We start from the raw sequence: 4,982 nt of genomic DNA on the forward strand, positions 1-4,982 counted from the left end.
CTTTGATTTATGCTTGCGTCGTTCAGACCGTTGTGTCGTGAAATATTTTAGACAGAATTACGTAGAGAACAAAGCACTGGCACAATGGGAAGCATCATAGATTCAATTTTGTGATGTGAATAAAGAGTATTTGGCTAAAAATATTAATCTGTAACACTACTGGAATGTGGAGGAATGCAAGGAGCGTGGAGTGGATGGGAGGGAAATTTCGAAGCACAAACATCTAGTGGCAAGTAAATTTGAAAGGTCAATCCCCGTCTCGGTTCGTTGTCCTTCGTGGGAAAGTTTTGATGTGTACATGTAGAACTAAGTCTCTTTCGTCTTCGCCTTATAATTCCGGGTGTTCCTCCAGTATTCGTTAATTCATCGGATAGTTGTCTTTATTGCGTATTACTGCAATGGGCCGGAAGAAAATTGTTTTAACATTGGATTTATTGTCATGTTTACATGCCTGAAGTTAGGAAGTATAGAGGTTTCAAGCTTTTCTATTCCAGAAAGTCACGACTAATGAGTTACATTCTCTTGTTTATTTTTTTACGGTCATCTCACCGGGTTTGTACTAAAACAGGCCGCAAAGGTTGACACATACCGGGTTATACCCCATTGGGGTTAGTGCCGTCAGTGCACCTCACGCGGTGCATTGTAGGCATTACCTAAGGTTCTTTGCAGCGTCCCTTCGGCCCCTAGCTGCGACTACTCTCATTCCTTTTACTGTACCTCCTTTCATACACTGTTTCTTCCATCTTACTTTCCACCCTTTCCTAACAATTTATCAATCGTGCAACTGCGAGACTTTCTTCCTGTTAAACCTTTCAAACCTTTTCACCGTCTGTCAATTTCCGTTTCAGGGCTGAATGGCCTTACTTGCCCCAGTGCTTGGCATCATCCTAAAACCTTACCTAAATCCCAATCAAACATAATCTGGTTATGGAACCCTTTGGGGGGCGGTCACTATCTAGGAGGAAATGATCCCAATGTTCTATATTACCTCTTTCTTCGTTCTCCCCTCCCCCTCCCTCCCCCCCCCGTTTCCTCCTTCCCCCCTTAAAGAGAGTGAGAAAGGAACGAAAAAATGTAGTAAAAGGCAGCGTTTATATTTTGCACAAATTAAGAGGTATGTATGTTGGGGAGTTCTTGGCTTCGATGTGGCTGCTTAATTAACATTCATGAGAATGAAATGAATCGTTCGGATATTCATTTTCGAAAGAGAAAAGATGGGGAAAGTCCTCGAGTGGAAAGGTGCCAATGTGACCAATACAATCAATCATTTCATTTCGGCAGTGTCCTCTCTCGTTTATGAACAAGTGGAGCGAACTGGCAGTGCTACGAAGGTTAAACACGGCAGCGTCTGCTTATGGTTAGCCAATAAATCTTGATGTATATAAAAGCGACTTGCATCATGTGAGATGTCATTGAATTTTTGAGAGATGATTCTTGAAAGTTTTATTTCTAAATTTTGGTTATCGAAGTATTTTTTTATCTTTGCCGCCAGGATAAAATACGGTGGTCTCTTTGTTGTTAACCTTATTTTTTTTCTTCAGGAAAAATTCTTTTTTATGGTGCTTTAAAGTCTAGACAATATATGACTGACCTTACCTTCCAATCGCTCACTATCTGACATGAATAATGACCAGTAGTAATAAGAAGATATAGAAGTTGCTTAACTTTTCCACTGTGGCCATGTTGTCAATATTATTGTCATTGTTTTGATAATTTGAGAATTTCTTTAGTACTTGTTTAATGATCTAGTATTATCCCGTTTTTATTGCATTTATAGATGTTTCTGCTAAAGCATAAAAGTGATGGCTTGGTAATCAGCAGATTCTTGTAAACCCTTTTAATCGAAGACGTTGATTTAAATGGGTCCTCACGTGTTGGTCTAATATGTCTCCAGAACTACATTGTCGACGTTCTCCTTTCATTTATCAACTTTGTTGTACATCTTACCCTTTAAAGGGATGGTGAATGCATGGGTAACCAAGACCACTAAAAAAGTAGAAAGAGAGAGAGAACTTACTACCTTACAAAGAGAGAGAGGGAGAGAGAGAGAGAGAGAGAGAGGGGGGGGGGGGGGTGCGCTATTCGTCAGCTGACATAATATTTAATGTCTGAGATTCGTTTAATCCGGTAATGTCATTTATTACTTACAGAGAAACGCATTTGCAATTTGGTGTCCTTAAAATGCGCCGCTGGCATTACGAGGGGGAATATGTCATGTGCATTCATGCAACGTATGCATAAATGATACAGCCCCGCGACTTGCTGGTGGTATGGTAATGTTGAAGTATTAAATTTACGCGGCTTTAGCGCTGAGAATCGATGCCGGGCAACGGGTCGGTATGAAAGCAAATCATGAGTGAGTTTTGAATAAAAATATAGCAGACTCACTGATTTTATTTTCCTGTATCTAACGTATAAACAAAATTTATTTAATATCTTTATGACTTACTGTACTACATTGGTATAATATCTCTTTCTAACCTTTTAGATGAGATTGCAAGTAGTGTAGCTCTCTCTCTCTCTCTCTCTCTCTCTCTCCTCTCTCTAATAAAAGAAATAATTTACTTCATTCATTTAGTAAACACACTGAAAGCCAGATTTATGCAACACCCCAAAGTTATATCTGCGAAAGGCATTTTGTATTCGCAAGTGGAGGCAGTATAAACAGCAACTCTGTATTCATCTGTTTAGGGATTCTGCCACAGCACTGGTGTGGATTTGGACCGTAAAAACATGTGAGGCCACTGATTGCAACATTTATGCAAGAGAGAAGAGAGAGAGAGAGAGAGAGAGAGAGAGAGAGTATTAAAACAAACACGGGAATTCTCTTCATAGTAACTACTGATTGCAAGCTCGCTTAGCTGTATTCATTTAGAAAGGTCTTTGCAATCAGTGACTTTCTATCTTAATATATTTGAAGTAAACTTTAACTTCTTTCGATAGAAATTTTATAAAGTGTTGTGTGAAAGGGAGGGAGGAGAAAACAGAGTCGGCGTTTGATAAAGAAATGCAGAGAAGAAAATTGTAAAACATAGAAAAGGAGGAATGTTCAGCTAACGAAAATAGAGCGAATGAGAGTAAGTGTAGGTTGGATACAAAAGGCCCAATGAGGAAAAGGTTTTAATATAAAAAAATTAAAGAGTGAATAAGTTGAAAATGAAGCAAATGGCATGCAAGGAAATTAGAAATGCTGAAGGCAAGGCTAAATGAAATAGACAGTTAAGGAATAAAATGGAAATGGAAAAATATTAAAGAAGAGCCACGAGTGATTGATGGAATCGAAGTTAAAAGAATAAAGAAAATCTGTAAGATAAAGAAATAATTTAAAATAAATAAATTAAAGCGCGTGAACAGGAAAAGATATGACGAAAAAGTAGAGTTGATGATCATTAAGAGAAAAACAATATGCAAGATAGAGAAAGAAGGAAACTGTTGATGTCATTCTTTTTTCATTGAAAATCTTATTAGTTTTCATTGTGAAAAAATTCGGGCTCTGAAAATACATTGGCATAAGTACTCTCCTGATCACAAAGATCGAGATGAACAGGGTATTTTCACGACCGAGGAATTGCTTAAAATAACCTTGGTGAGAGATATCCCCTGAAGCGTAATGTGTAAATGGTATTAGGACTCATTTTTTTCATCAACTAAGTCAACAAAGTTTTGGACCTTAGAAGATTCTTATAATGGCATACAAATGATCCCTTCCGGCTGTTCCTAAAGAGAAATAAGCAATTTCCCTTTCATCTTCATTTGGTAATGGAATTCCGTGATTCCCACGTTTTTGTTGAGCGTGATTTTATCATCACAGAAAAGAAAGACGACATTTTTCCTTTCCTCTCTTCTCTGCGAAGCCCCGCGGGACACTCTCCTCGTTCCCTGTCTCATCCCACGAGAGATGGATGTTGCAATCTTCGGAAAGTAATAAGAAGCTGCTGCAACGAAAGTGAAAATGAAGAGGAGGTGTTAAGTATGTGATTATGAATGCATTTCAGATTAGTGCGTTTGTATGGGAAAGAATTAATGAGCAGTTTTGAACATTAAGATATACTAATGAAGAGGTTCTGTTTAGTGATAAGGCATATACCTGTGTCATTGGAATGATGAATGACTTGTGGGGGTGGTGGAAACACGTCAGTGCGAGAAAAACTTATAATATAATATAAATATAATAATTAATAATAATAATAATAATAAAATAAGGAATACAATAATAATAATAATAATTTTGGATAGTAAGATGTGTGATGTTTTGCGAGCGTATTTTTCTTCCCCATTTGCCAATCTGACCTTTGGGTCGCGTCCTGACCCTTCACTGTTTGCCTCAGACTTATAATGTTTGTTTCAAGCTTCAATAACATTTGGTGTTTGATTAGATGGGTATGTTAACTCTACACGTAACCATTCTCTTTTCTTAAGATACCCGTCCCGATGGCTGTGTGTGTTTTGTATGGCGTTAAATTGAATTTATATGGAGTTTAGGCCAAAGGCCAAGCACTGGGGCCTATGAGGCCATTCATCGCTTAAATGGAAACAGGCAGTGAAAAAAGGGTTTGATAGGTGTAATAGGATGAAAACCTCGCAGTTGCACTATGAAGCAATTGTTTAGGTGGAGGTGGAACAGTACGATTGGGAAGAAAGAGAATATGAAAAGAAGTACAGTAAAGGAAAGAAAGGGGTTGTTGCTAGGGCCCAAAGGCAGCTGCAAGAACCTTAGTAAATGCCTACAGTGCACCGGCATGAGGTACACGTGATGACACTACTCCTTCGGAGTTTATGGCGTTGAAGGGAGTAATTCGTTAAAAGTGATCGACAGCATTTCAAAGGTAAAAGCAGAGACTTGTAGACGGTCGGTGTAAAACTCCGATTGCCACACAAATGGCATTATTCTCTATGGCTTGGTTGTGACGTATGAATTAAGGCATTTCGGTATGATTACAGTCAAAGACGGGACATGTTTTGTCTGAATGAACGGAGTGAAG

This window comes from Macrobrachium nipponense, chromosome 6 (assembly GCF_015104395.2).
Source record: "Macrobrachium nipponense isolate FS-2020 chromosome 6, ASM1510439v2, whole genome shotgun sequence".
NCBI lineage: Eukaryota > Metazoa > Arthropoda > Malacostraca > Decapoda > Palaemonidae > Macrobrachium > Macrobrachium nipponense.